Source organism: Pelodiscus sinensis, unplaced genomic scaffold, assembly GCF_049634645.1.
Source record: "Pelodiscus sinensis isolate JC-2024 unplaced genomic scaffold, ASM4963464v1 ctg35, whole genome shotgun sequence".
Lineage (NCBI taxonomy): Eukaryota > Metazoa > Chordata > Testudines > Trionychidae > Pelodiscus > Pelodiscus sinensis.
Genome location: NW_027465908.1, coordinates 7818014 through 7831809, shown reverse-complemented (window position 1 = coordinate 7831809; position 13796 = coordinate 7818014). Strand labels below are relative to the sequence as shown.

The 13796-nt window shown below is 54.2% G+C and overlaps 8 non-coding genes across 8 annotated transcripts; 3 read left to right on the top strand and 5 right to left on the bottom strand.

Annotated features, from left to right (window-relative positions):
- Nucleotides 1–794: 794 nt before the first annotated feature.
- TRNAI-AAU (transfer RNA isoleucine (anticodon AAU)) lies at nucleotides 795–868 on the bottom strand. The gene has a single exon. It is a non-coding gene; the product is annotated as a tRNA-Ile (tRNA).
- Nucleotides 869–3966: 3098 nt separating this feature from the next.
- Nucleotides 3967–4048, top strand: TRNAS-UGA (transfer RNA serine (anticodon UGA)). The gene has a single exon. It is a non-coding gene; the product is annotated as a tRNA-Ser (tRNA).
- A 701-nt stretch (nucleotides 4049–4749) lies between these two features.
- On the bottom strand, nucleotides 4750–4823 carry TRNAT-UGU (transfer RNA threonine (anticodon UGU)). Its single transcript has one exon. It is a non-coding gene; the product is annotated as a tRNA-Thr (tRNA).
- A 661-nt stretch (nucleotides 4824–5484) lies between these two features.
- Nucleotides 5485–5557, bottom strand: TRNAQ-CUG (transfer RNA glutamine (anticodon CUG)). The gene has a single exon. It is a non-coding gene; the product is annotated as a tRNA-Gln (tRNA).
- Nucleotides 5558–7178: 1621 nt separating this feature from the next.
- On the top strand, nucleotides 7179–7391 carry LOC142824515 (small nucleolar RNA U3). The gene has a single exon (XR_012899374.1). It is a non-coding gene; the product is annotated as a small nucleolar RNA U3 (small nucleolar RNA).
- A 1330-nt stretch (nucleotides 7392–8721) lies between these two features.
- Nucleotides 8722–8793, bottom strand: TRNAE-CUC (transfer RNA glutamic acid (anticodon CUC)). Its single transcript has one exon. It is a non-coding gene; the product is annotated as a tRNA-Glu (tRNA).
- A 1910-nt stretch (nucleotides 8794–10703) lies between these two features.
- On the bottom strand, nucleotides 10704–10777 carry TRNAI-AAU (transfer RNA isoleucine (anticodon AAU)). The gene has a single exon. It is a non-coding gene; the product is annotated as a tRNA-Ile (tRNA).
- A 1564-nt stretch (nucleotides 10778–12341) lies between these two features.
- Nucleotides 12342–12413, top strand: TRNAE-CUC (transfer RNA glutamic acid (anticodon CUC)). Its single transcript has one exon. It is a non-coding gene; the product is annotated as a tRNA-Glu (tRNA).
- Nucleotides 12414–13796: the final 1383 nt, after the last annotated feature.

The following is a 13796-nucleotide window of genomic DNA, read 5'->3' as shown; positions in this document are numbered from 1 at the left end:
CCTCCCCAGTGCCAGCCTAAGGGCTCTGGAGAGGACAGGGCAGCTCCAGGGGCAGAGTCCTTTTTTCTGCAGTAGTGCAAACCCAGCCCCTTGGTTCCAACTAACTAACATTACTCCTCATTTTTTGCCCTCTGTGCCTCCCTCCCAACCTCAACATACCCCAACACATCCTCTTCCCTCTCCCTCTCCCCCTCCTCCTGCTGGTAACACAAACAGGACTTTTCCCTGTTGAAAGAACAAACTCTCTGGTTTTTATGTGGGGAATGTAGAACTGGGGAGGGGCTGGGGAAAGGCCCTGGGAGGGGGGAGGAGGCTGGGACGAAGGGCTAAGGCTGGCACCTTCCTCTGGTGGTCCCACTGCCTCACATCAGGGGCCTCAGCAGCGCTGGGGGGGGGGGGGGTGGCTCCAGGGGGAGAAGCTGGTTCAGGGGAACATGAGCTGCTGGGCCACTGAAGCAGGCCCCCAGCAGCAGCCTCTGTGCAGGGCTCACACGCTCCAGGCCTCCCGGTCATATTGAGTCTCCCTGTGTGGCTTGGGCTCCAGAGCCTGCCCCCCAGCTGGTGCCTTGAGGTAGCCACTGCAGCAGCAGGAATTTGGGCATCAGTTCCCCTGCTTTTGGGGACAGGAAGCCAGGCCCAGGCCCTTTTAGCCACTGGGGCTGTGCAGGGTGGAGCCTCCCCCTACCAGATCTCTGCCCTGCTTCCTGCAAAGCTCTCAGCCTTTTGCTTGTTTCTGCTTCCCTGTCCATAGCAGGCAACTAAAGGAAGGGAAGTCACCAAACCAAACACCCCTGTAGCCAGCATGGGGCTTGAACCCATGACCTTGGCGTTATTAGCACCACGCTCTAACCAACTGAGCTAGCCGGCCTAGGACAATGCAGCTCACCAGTGGCCCTTTCAAGAAAGGCGCCTCAGGCAGCAGCAGGGACGTCTCTGCAGCTGCCAATGGCTCTTCTCTGACAGGGCCACTAGCGACTCACTGTGACATGGGCTGGCTAGTCCAGCTGGTTTGAGGGTTGGTCAAGGTGGCTGGTGGCCGGCAGACCCAGGGCAAAGAGGCAGCCAGAATCTCTTGCTGCCAGCACCTTGCCTCCCAGCTTCTTCCCTGCCAGCAGCAGCAGAGTCCTGAGCGCTGCCCTTGACACCATGGGACCAACCTCCCCTCACTCAACTGGACCAAGCTGGTGCCCAGTTCATGCCCATTGGGACCTGTTTTACTTGGGTTCCTTCCACCCAGAGCCCCCTTCTTCTCCTGGGCTGCAACGAGCATCACTGGGATACTCTCTCATATCCCAGCACAGGGCCATCTCTCCAGTGACAGGAGACGGGGCTGGTTTCAGGATTTCTTTTAGCGCAGCAGCAAGCAAGGGGAGATGGAGGAAAATCAACCCCATTTGCAAGCTTTGTGTGACAGGAGGGGTGTGAGCTGGGGAGCCTGCCCCCCCAGAAGGGGCATTTGGGTGAACCCAGGAGCAGCAAGAATTCAGGCCCCCCAGGTGAATGCATTGGGGACAATGTGTGAGCCCTTCCATGAGCATTTTCTGCTCCCACTGGGAAAGGCAGCTGGGCAGGACCAGCCTGCAGCCCACGTCCCTTTCAGCCCCAGGTGTAGGAGGTAACAGAGAGGGGAGGAAAGTCCATGGCCAGAGCCTCCTCCCAGCAGTCTGGCCTGGCACAAAATATACATGATGGAGCCTCTCCAAGCAGGGCTCTGGCCTGTTCTCTGCAAAGTGCTCAGCTGGTTCATTTTTCTGCAGGCCCATTGTATGTGTCCCTGGTGGCTTCATTTACAGTTTTCAATCTTTACATTTGCATCCCTTCTTGGAAAGAGGGTGCAAGTGTAAACATACCCTAAGTAGGTAGAGTTGGCCTCTGTCAGTTGAGCCTGGCTATGTCCCTACTTCAGGAACCCAAAGGGAGCAAAGAGCAGAAGTACTGGAAGCTGGTGGGGTACCCTCTGAATTTGATTTAGTGAGTCTTAGTTGGACTTGCTAAATCAAACTCCGGAAGATTGAAAGTTAGTGGCCATTCCTCCCCCACTGGGTGTGATTCTTGTTCTTCTGCACAGCATAGCCCAGGTAGACCAAGGACTTTCAGATCACACCCTTGCTGAATTGATGGGAATAGAAACCAGACACAGCAGATTTTAACTTGTTTCAATTGAGATGGGTTTGCCTGGTTTATGCGCATTGACACAGGAACACATTAGGGCTACGTCTACACTGGCACCCTTTTCCAGAAATGTTTAAAATGGAACAGTTTTCCGTTATAAGTATTTCCGGAAAAAGCGCGTCTACATTGGCAGGATGCTTTTCCAGAAAAGCACTTTTTCCGGAACAGCGTCCGTGGCCAATGTAGACGCGCTTTTCCGGAAAAGAGCCCCGATCGTCATTTTTGCGATCGGGGCTTTTTTGCGGAAAAGACTACTGGGCTGTCTACACTGGCCCTTTCCCAGAACAGTTTTTCTGGAAAACGACTTTTGCCCGAACAGGAGCAGCATAGTTTTTCTGGAAAAACACTGACAGTTTTACAGTAGATCGTCATTGCTTTTCTGGAAAAGCAAGCGGCCAATGTAGACAGCTGGCAAGTTATTCTGGAAAAGCGGCTGCTTTTCCAGAATAAGTGACCCAGCGTAGACACAGCCCAGAGGTTTGTAGTAATGTCTGAACATCAGAAATGCAGAGTGAGATGCAACTGGAGATGCAAAGGTTTCAAAGAAGTTGATCAACCTTTCAGGGGGCACTTGGAGTGGAAACAGGGACCCTTTCGCCTATAGTCAAACACTTTACCACTGAGCTACACCCCCATTACACTTGCTTGTTTGCATCCAGTGTTAGGAAATTAGCCGCTGGCAGCACTGTCTGCAGGAGCAGGTGGTGCCTTGCACACATGGCGGGGGGAGGACGGCCCTCTATGGGGTCACACATGTGTGGTGTCCCCCCACCTACAATCAGCACGACACGTCACAATAGCGCATCATCCCCTGTGCTCCCGCCTGCCCTGTGTGTGTTGCAACCTCACAACACTCACCTGATGTTCCCTCCCCGGTGCCCGAGGACATTTGGGAGGCCTCCTCCATCTGGGGGACCGGTTCCAGGGTGAGGGTCACGACGTTCCTGGAATCCTCCTTCTCCTCATCCTGGAGCTGCTGGTCATCTGGGATGTCATCCTGAAGCTGCGGCCACTGCTGCCCAGGTGTCTCCATCCCAGACTCCACAACTGTCCCTGGAGACAGGGTTCCCCAACCCCCAGGACTTGGTCCAATTCCTCACAGTATGCACAGTGCTGCGATGCTTCCCCAGTGCGGGAACTGCGCTCACAGGTCCTCACATACCCCTCCCGCAATTCCTTGACCTTGGCTCTGACTTGGTCTGGGGTGGGGGGAGGTGACTTTTCTTTGCAAGGCCGTCAACCATTCAGCAATAAATATCTGCATTCCTCCGCCTGGACTGCAGGGCCTGCAGAGACTCCTCCTTGGACCACAGCTTTATCTCTGGCCCAGATCATGACAGTGCCCAGCACTTGCTGCCACTTGCTTGCTCCTGCGATGTATCCCTGGAAGGGCCAGAGGGGTCTCTGGGGGCTTGTGCCTGTGACATGGCTCTCCAAGAGGCTGGAAGCGCTCGATCTTAGCCGACTGGATAGTGAAATTATACTAAAATAATTGGTTAAGGTAGAACTAAGCGGTACTTGAATTTCTCTTTATAAACTGGGATCCAAGAAGGACACCAGCAAGAAGAAGGAAAAGGGGAGAAGAGAAGAGGAAGGAAGGGGGAAAGGAAGACCAAGAAGGAGGAGGGAAGACCTTGAAGCAGAACTCACCTCCAAGGCAGCCTAAGAGCAGAACGGCCGGGACTCCTCTGCACAGCTGTTGCAATGGTTTGCTGTGTGAACTCTGTGGCAGGTGATATTAGGGCTGTGCACTGGGATTATTTACCAGTTTCCCTGGATCCTTTTTTTCCCAGAGCTGTGATGGCCGAGTGGTTAAGGCGTTGGACTTGAAATCCAATAGGGTTTCCCTGCGCAGGTTCAAATCCTGCTCACAGCGAGGTCTGTGTTTTGCCCACACCTCTTCCTGGGGCAGCAAGGGCCTCTGTGAGTTACCAGCAGTGGGGCTGTGACTGTTGGCATCAGGACTGGGTTAAGGGTTGAGCTAGTGGGGCAGCTGCCATCAGGCCCTGGCTCCTGGCAGGCTGCAGCAGTTCCCTGGGGCTGCATTAACCTCCACAGCACCTGTCAGCAGGGCCCTTCCCCATGCAGCTGTGGGGCTCTGCATGGCCTGCCCCAGGGGACCCAGGGTTGCACGCCAGCGGTGGTGGCAGGGCCAGGCTGGGCAGCACAAGAGCATCCTGCTACCACAAGCTCCACGCATGGAGCGGGAGGGGCTGTATATGCACTGTGCACCCAGGGTGGAGCCGCACATGCACCGTGAGCCCGGGGGCAGTGCCACATGCCCTGGGTACTAGAATGGCTCAGACTGGCTGTGGTCAGTATCTAACTAATTGCACCATTAGGCCATGTCTTCACTCAGGTGGAGAGTTCTGCTGCAATCCATCTCCCAGAGTTTGATTTAGCAAGTCTAGATAAGACTCTCTAAATCAAACCCAGAGGGCACCTGCACCAATACACACTGCGCCTGCTCTTTGCTGCCATCCTCCTTCCACTGTTAGGACACCAGCAAACAGTAAAACCTACTCCAGATATGTGTTGGGATATGGTGGAAAGAAGACACACATTGGCCTCACCACAAGGCACCACTGGGAGTTGAACCCAGGATCTTCTATTTACAAGGCAGCTGCTTTAGCCAACTAAGCCATGGTGCCCTCCTTGAAAGCATCCCTCAAACTGTTCTACTTTATGGTTCCAGAGAACATGTTCCCATTCCAAAGTGCAGCCGCTCACCGTTCCCCTCCAGCTCTTGCCATGACTCAAGGCCTGTGCAGCCCAAGACACTTGATTGGCAGTCAGTACCCAAAACCGTTTTGTCAATTGTAGCACCAGGCCCCAAAGGGACAGACCCAAGGCAGCCACCTGGTCCTTTGAGCTGGAGTTGAATCAGTTGAATCAGCAACCTAAGGACACTTGCCAAGCACCGGCTACAGGCCTCTGCTCTGCCAGCTGAGCTATGGAAGGTGCCTGGAGCAGGCTGCTTTGCCTATGTTGGAAGAGCAGGGAGAACAGCCCCTTCCTAGCCCAGCCTCCTCCCCCCAATGCCAGCCCCGTGCTCAAGGACTTTGGAAAGGGGCCTCGCTAAAGTAGCTCCCCCCTTGCTCCCACTGAGCCTCTGCCAGAACTGCCCCTCCTCAGGCTCTGCCTTGTCACCAGACAGACCCTGCTCTGTTCCAGCCCCCTCTCTCCATCTGAGTCACTTCTGGAGCCCGTGGGACTAGACAGTTGCTGTCCTATGGGATGTGCCACTTCTTGGGGAAACATCACCCAGTTCCCATGGGCTTCCCAATCAACCCTCTGAAGGTCATAGTTCCATACTCCAGGTGGGACTTGAACCCACAACCCCTGGCTCCAGAAGCCAGCGCCTTGTCCATTAGGCCGCTGAGGCCAAACAAGAAATGAAGAGAAGGGACAAAAATTCTCTGTCCCAAAGGCGCACCCCTCACATTGGCTGGGCAGACACGTCCCTCCCCTCTACTCCAGCAGACACGTCTGCAGCCCCTGGCAGGGAGGCGGCTGGGCAGGTCGCTGGCAGAGCTGAGCCCGGGCTGGCAGCAGTGCAGCCTGGTCGGCCACAGCCCTGGGAGAGCAGCTGGGGGGCTCGGCTGTGGGGTGACGGGCCCGTGTGCTCTGCTGCTCACTGACGAGCTGGCTGCCCAAGTGCCCACACAGACGCTTCTTCAATCCCCACCCCCCTCAGCCACCCACCCCCAGCCTCTTCCAGCACAGCCTGCCCCACCTCCCCCCACAGGGCTTCCACAGGGGCCTCTGTCCCAGGGGGAATGGGGAGCCCCTGCACCCGGCACCCACCCACCCTGCTGCTGCTCCCACCAGAGCAGAGGATTCACCCGACACAAGTAAGTGCCTCTGTCCCCCCTGACTCCGGCTGCTGGGTTCCCTCCTGTTTAGCTGCCTGGCCCTACGTAAGGTCACATGAGACTGCTCATATCACCCCCTCAGCACGGAGCCCTGGGCAGCCGCCCTGCTCGCTCAGGTCTCAGGCTGGCAGGGCCTGCAGGGATACTGGGTTTGAATGACAAGGTGTTGGAGCAGCTATTAAAAGGCTTCTTCCTTGGCAGGGGCATTGTGCTTGTGGATTGGCTGTTTTTTGGATGCCTGGTGCTTGCACATGCAGCTGGGCTTTAGCAAATCAGAATGATGCGAGTCCTGAGTAACCCAGCGCCTCTGGAAATGGGAGTGGAGTAAAAAGTACAATATTGTCTAAAAAAAATAAAATAATTTGAATAAAAATCAAAGTGTGACCAAAATAAATTACTTGAGTAAAGTACAAATACCCCAAAAAAGTCTTGAGTAGTGTAATCAAGTATTTCTACTTTAGTACTTTCCACCTCTGCCCAGCAGGCAGGGGTTCTTGGCCTCTTGCTGGTCTGCGGACTGGCCGTTTGTTACCACTGACTTAGAGGAGCCCCAGGAACTGCAGTTTCAGGAAGAAACAGCAGGGCTGTGTCTACTCTGGCACCCTTTTCCGGAAAAGGGATGCAGATGAGCCAAGTCAGAATTGCAAATGCAGCGGGAATTTAAATTTTCCAGATTTTAAGAGGAATAAGGGATCTTCTGGAAAAGGCTTTATTTTCCGAAAGATCCCGTCTAGACTGGCGCTTTTTTCCGGCAAAGCCCCGAGCCAGAAAAAAACAGCAGCCATGTTCATGCAAATGCAGCGGGGAAAATTTAAATCCCCGCTGCATTTGCAATTCTGACTTGGCTCATCTGCATCCCTTTTCCGGAAAAGGGTGCCAGGGTAGACGTAGCCCAGGAGATTTTGATTGGCTGCCAGGTGCTCCACATGCTAATCAGGAGGCGTGTTTCTGTAATCAGGGACATGGAGCATATTCTAATATGCAGATTTCTAAACCTGGTGGAGTGTGTTTGAATGGGATTTGCTGAGATTATTTCTGTTTTTTAGTTTTCTAAGTGTTGTGAGAAAACATTCCTCATGAGCAGAAAGTGAATGCACACAAGTGTGGGTGTGTAGGGACGTGGGTGTTAATAAGACTGTACTTTCAGAGATCATTTCTGTAGTTGGTAACTAGAGAAATGCAGCTGAAACTGGTTGGTTTTGCTATCCATCACGATGAGTGACAGTGTTCTCTTCTGAGCATGAAGCAAGGAGATGGTGTTGCTTTAATGTAATTGCTGTCTGCTGTTGATTGTTCTTTCTTTCCTGTTGGGAAGCTGGAGGAAGAGAGCACAGGCTGAGTGGTTAGCTACTGTCAAAAAGTTCAAAATTAGTTTTGCAGTAGAGAGCAATGGGGATTTCACTTTATTGTTTTGTCTTGGTTTTTGTTTAATTTGTGGATTTACTTGTAGGCTACATCTATACTGGTATGACTTTGTACAAACACTTTTAACGCAAGAGTTTTTGCATTAAAGCATTTGTACAGGAGAGCACCTACACTGGCATGTGCTTTTGCGCAAAAGCATTCGTGCCAATGTAGATGCTCTCTTGTTTAAGAAAGCTCCGATGGTTCGATGGCCATTTTAGCCATTGGGCTTTGTTGCGCAAGAAATTAACGTTGCTGTCTACACTGGCCCTCTTGCGCAAGAATACTTGACAAGAGGGCTTATCCGTGAGTGGGCGCGTCAGAGTGTTTGCGCAAGAACCACTGATATTGTACGTTACAAACTCACTGTTCTTGCGCAAATACTCGTGGCCAGTGTAGACAGGCGGCAAGATTTTGCGCAAAATCTTGCCAATGTAGACATAGCCGAACTGCTCTGGTCCTGATCCTGATGTTTTCATGCTGTTCTCTCACCTGCTGCTGGGTCTTTTTCATGTGCTTCTCACACTGGATTTAGCCAGCCCCTTGGATCTGCCTCATGCCTTGTCCCCCATCTGTTCCCTAGTGGCCCTGCGGGAGGCAGAGACTAGCCGCAGCCCAGTGTTAATTATCCCTTGGGTTAGTGTCTTTCTCCCATAACGTGTAGCTAAGATATTTGTTAGTAACTGGCAGGTGCCGCGGGGGCTCACCCCCGAACAGAGACACACGACCTCAATATTGGTGCACAAGACAAAACGCACCCTGCTCCTGGAACAGGAACACTGACGAGCAGTGAGGCCCCTCCCTGGCAGCACCGAGCAGTGAGAGCTGAGTGAAGGGGGAGGCAGGACCAGGGGGAGAAGGCTCCATGACTGTGTCAGAGGGAGGCTCTGCCCTGGCCAGTGGGGAATCGTTGCCTCTCCGAGGGGCCCAGGCCTGGTGGGTCATTTCCCCAGGTTACTGAGTGGGGGCTGGAGCCAGTTCTGGGTTGTCTCCTCCAACAACCAAACAGAACCAATGGATCTTGTGCCGACTGGCCTGTGCGCTGGGCTAGTGCTGTGTGTGCCACAGAGCTTCCTGCAGCGCTGCCCACATGGGAGAGGGGAGGGGCAGTTTGAGTCACCCAGATCTGCCTCTTCTGAAAATGGGCAAGTGTTGTCTTAGCAGTGAGGGAGAGGGGGGAAGCAGCCTGATGTAACCTCTTGGGTCACAGCTGCTGTCACATAGGTGAGAAAAGAAACTAGGCAGTTGTCACATGAAACTGCAGGCTGGTTTCCCTGACTGGGAATTGAACCCAGGTCACAGCAGTGAGAGTGCTGGATCCTAACCACTAGACCATCAGGGACACATGAAATTTGCCTTTTTGCTCACCTACACCAGCCTTTCACAGGCCATTTTCTGTCCACTTCAGGATGGGGGTGTCAGGTCCATTCTCCCTTGCCCAGAGGCGACAAGAACAGAAACCAAACAGAACATCAAAGCAGACAGACTGGGCCATGCCAGTTGTCCAACTAGCCCAGGATCCTGTCTCACAACAGCAGCCAATTCCATTGTCCCGAGGGAATCCTCAGAACAGACAATTGTCAAGTGATCCCTCCTGTTGCCCATTTCCAGCTTCTGGTATACACCAGCTAGGGACACCTGCCCTGTCCATCCTGGTTAAATGCCATTGATTGACCTTTCCTGCATTAAATATTCCAGTTCTGTTTTGGACCTTCTTGTAGATTTCACCTTCACAACATCCTCTGGCGAGGAGTGCCACTGGGTGCAAAAATGTTTCCTTTTGGTTCATTTTTAACTTGGTTTCTGGGCTCTCTGAGGCCCTTTCACACACAAGGGCTTTCTCTGCAGCGCGCTGGGGGGAGAAATCCCTGAGCCAGTGACATGGACTGACCTAGGCGCAGGCCAACAAGGGGGGTTTCAGTGAAGCTACATGTAAATGGATCCATCTAGTAACCACTGCCAGCCACACACACAAGGGAGGGGACTTTAGCCAAGAAAGCAAGGACTCTGAGGGAGGGTTGGAAGTGAAGGGGGTTAATCAGATGGACGGGAGTTTCCAGTGCTGGGCTGTGGCTAAGATAGACGAGGGGATGTCACAGGGCACTAGCACAGCAAGGAGACCCGAGAGGGCCCTGCTGCACCGAGAGACATGGCAAAGCCTGGGATTGAAAAATATTTCATCTTAGGCTCCCCACACTGAGCTACCAATAAACCCCTCTAGCTGGTTATTAACTGTCCGGGATGTCTGGCAGCCGTGTCACTAACATGATGCCGTCGTGCCCGGCCCAGGAAGGCGAGACTGGTGTTTTCTGCCACCTGCAGTTTGACTTGCTCCTCCCCCCATTCCTGCCTTAGCTCCCGGGCTGACCTGGCAGCTGAAGTGGTTGGGGACCCAGCAGCCTGGGCAGGGAATGGACTCCCCAAGGGGTGCACGTGAGAGACAGGGGGCTGGCGGCTCAGGGAGGGGCGGTCCCAGGGGGCAGAGGGCACCTGTGACTCTCGGCTGGCAGCTGACACTCTGCTCCTCGCTTCCCTCCCGCTGCTTCACCTCCCAGGGCTTCTTTCTCCTTCCCTGTCCATAGCAGGCAGCTACACAAAGGCAAGTCACCAAACCAGACACCCCTGTGGCCAGCATGGGGCTTGCACCCACGACCTGGGTGTTATCAGCATCAAGCTCTAAACAGCTGAGCCAGCAGCCCACGAGGGGCCCTTTGGGAAAGACCCCACAGGCAGTGCAGGGACGTCTCTGCCGCTGCCACGAGCTCGTCTCTGATGGGGCCACGGGCGACTCACTGAGATGTGGGCTGGCTAGTGCAGAAGTCAGAGGAGCAGGAGCCTGGGTGGGTTCAGGGGGGCCTTGAGCAGGAGCAGGTTTTGGAGGAGGGGCTGCTGGGCCACTGAAGCAGGTGACCAGGTGGTTGGCAGCAGCGCTGTGTGCTGGGCACATGGTCCCATCACCTGGACATATGGAGCCTCCCTCTGTGGCTTGGGCCTGAGGAGCCTTGGGCCAGCCACTGCAGCAGCAGGAATTTGGGATCAGGTCACCCCACTGGGGACAATGGAGGGAAGAGAAGAGTTTTCCCTGCCATTAGGGGAAAGCTGGCCAGACCCTTTTAGCCACTGGGTCTTTGCAGACTGGATCCTCCTCCTACCAGTTCTCTGGCCTCAGTCCTGCAAAGCTAAAGTGTGTGTGTCTGGGGGGGGGGGGGGGGGGGGGCAGAGAAAGAGTAGTCACTGCGGTCAACAACCATGTGGCCAACATGGGGTTTGAACCCATGCCCTTGGCGTTATTAGCACCACGCTCTAACCAACTGAGCTAGCTGGCCTTCAGGAGCTGAGCTCACAAATGGCCCTTTCAGAAAGGCGCCTCTTCTCTGACAGGGCCACTAGCAACTCACTGTGACGTGGGCTCACTAGTCCAGATGCTTTGAGGTTTGGTCAAGGTGGCTTGCGGCCGGCAGAGCCAGGGCAAAGAGGCAGCCGGAATCTCTTGCTGCCAGCACCTTGCCTCCCAGCTTCTTCCCTGTCGGCAGCAGCCGCAGCCCCTTTCGGCCACTGGGAAGAGAGGCAGGAATGGGGCCAAGTAACGAGTCAGGCTGAGGGGGGCAGGCAAAGCTCATCTTCTCTTGCAGGGCCACTGGCAACAGCTTCTCTCTTGTGCGCTGCTGCCGAGGAGAAAAACACCCTGAGAGGGACCAGAAAGACCAATTTAAAAGATTGTTTGGGGGGGGGGCACCTGCTAGCGCCAGGGGGGCAAGAGTCAGAACCTGGCAGCTCCTGGGGACCACAAAAGAGACCACAAGGGTAAGCAGCCAGCTCCAGGCAGGTTAAGTTTTAGGACCCAGCCCATCTCAGCCAGGCTGACTATAGCATCAGACTGAGCTCCAGGGGGCATCAGACATCCAGCAGGAGGCACAGAACTCTCTCTCTGGGGAGCCTGCAGATAAGGAGCCCAAAGGTCATAAAGTTGGAGGGTTTTGCAGCAACCAGCCCAACCCCAGCAAGTCCCACAGAGATTTGAACTCGGATCACATGATTCAGAGTCTGAGTGCTGCCTCTTACACCATGGCTACATCTAGACTACCGCGTTTTGTCGACAAAGAGCGTCCAGACACATTGAGTTCTGTCGACAAAGCAAGCTGCTTTGTCGACAGAACCCCGTAGTCTGGACGCAATGTTACAGGCAATAACACCTTCTGTCGACAGAGTTCTGTCGACAGAAGGTGTTATGCCTCGTAAAATGAGGTTTACCAGCGTCGACAAAACTGATGAGTTCTGTCGACGTTATGTCGACAGAACTCAGCGATAGTGTAGACGCTGGTATAGTTTTGTCGACAAAAGTCCTCTTTTGTCAACAAAACTAGGTAGTCTAGACACACCCCTAGACTGCCATGTTTTTCCAGCAATGCTTTTAACGGAAAAGTTTTCCGTTAAAAGCATTTTCAGAAAAGAGCGTCTAGATTGGCAGGACACTTTTCTGCAAAAGCACTAGATGCGCTTTTCTGCAAAAAAGCCCCGATCATCATTTTCTCGATCAGGGCATTTTTGCAGAAAAGAAATCTCTGCTGTTTACACTGGCCCTTTTGCGCAAAAGTCTTTTGGAAAAAGCCTGGACTCAGAAGCTGGGAATGGGTGATGGGAGGGATCACTTAATAACTGTCTGTCCTGAGGATTCCCTCAGGACAATGAAATTGGCTGCTGTTGTGAGACAGGATCCCGGGCTAGCTAGACAACTGGCATGACCCAGTCTGGCTGCTTTGATGTTCTGTTTGGTTTCTGTTCTTGTCACCTCTGGGCAAGGGAGAATGGACCTGCCACCCCATCCTGAAGTGGACAGAAAATGGCCTGTGAAAGGCTAGTGTAGGTGAGCAAAAAGGCAAGTTTTGTGTGTCTCTGGTGGTCTAGTGGTTAGGATCCAGCACTCTCACTGTTGTGGCCTGGGTTCAATTCCCAGTCAGGGAAATCAGCCTGCAGTTTCATGTGACAGCTGCCTAGTCTCTGTTCTCACCTATGTGACAGCAGCTGTGACCCAAGAGGTTACATGAGGCTCCTTCCCACCTCCCTGGCACTGCTAAGACAGCACTTGCCATTTTCAGAAGGGGCAGAGCTGGGTCACTCAAACTGCCCCTCCCCTCTCCCATGTGGGCAGCACTGGAGGAAGCTCTGTGGCACACACAGCACTAGCCCAGCAGTTGGCTTTAGTTGTAGAAGGAGACAACACAGAACTGGCTCCAGCCCCCACTTAGTAACCTGGGGAGACATAGAGCTAGAAGAGACCTTAGAAGGTCATCAGGTCCAGTCCCCTGATCCAGGCAGGACAGATCCCAACTAAATCAACCCTGCCAGGGCCTTGTCAAAGGGAGACTTAAACACCTCTAGGGGTGGAGACTCCACTACTTCCCTAGGGAACCCATCCCATCCAACCTGGACCTCTCCCACCACAAGTTGAGCCCATTGCTCCTTGTTCTGCATCCGTCACTACTGAGAACAGCCTCTCTTCATCCTCTTTGGAACCTCCCTTCAGGAAGTTGAAGGCTGCTCTCAAATCCCACCAGGCCTGGGCCCCTCAGAGAGGCAACGATTCCCCACTGGCCAGGGCAGAGCCTCCCTCTGACACAGTCATGGAGCCTTCTCCCCCTGGTCCTGCCTCCCCTTCACTCAGCTCTCACTGCTCGGTGCTGCCAGGGAGGGGCCTCACTGCGAGAGCCGAGAGCCGCCTGGGCAGGTTCCTGCCACAGAGACACGTCCCAGAGCAGGACGGATGCTCAGACCGACACTGAGTGTTGCTCAGCGCTGGGGTGAGACAGGGAAGGACAAAAGGGTCTAACGGCGCCTGCAGCCTTTCAGAACAGCCCCCGGCCCCACCCCAAGTACCAGCCCTTCCCTCCACCCTTGCTGGGATCCACTGGGCACTGCCTGGACTCAGGTCTCAATCTAAGGGCTCTGGAGAAGATACATCTTAAGCAAACATGGTAACCACTACCCCACAGAAACATGCATAAACTTGCACAAATATTCTTGTTACCAATTCTTTGGCCAAGGCCTTGGGGGAAGAGGCAGAGCAAGAGCAGGGAACAAGGCCCCCCCCCCCCCCGCCCCGTACTTCTCTAGACCTTTGCTCCCAACAGTGGGATAGCAGGACGGGGGGGGGGGGGGAGGCGGGGGCTGTGTGCCTGAGGAGGAGTGACCCACATCATATCCCCAACATTTTATGGATGGACCTTTGGTCCTTTGGATCAACTCCTATCCCACTCTAGAGCAGGGCAGCCTTCGGTGGTAGGGCTGAGCCATGGGGCCCTCGGCAAGGGGCAGAGGCTGCAGGAGCTGAGAGTTTCCCTAGAGCTC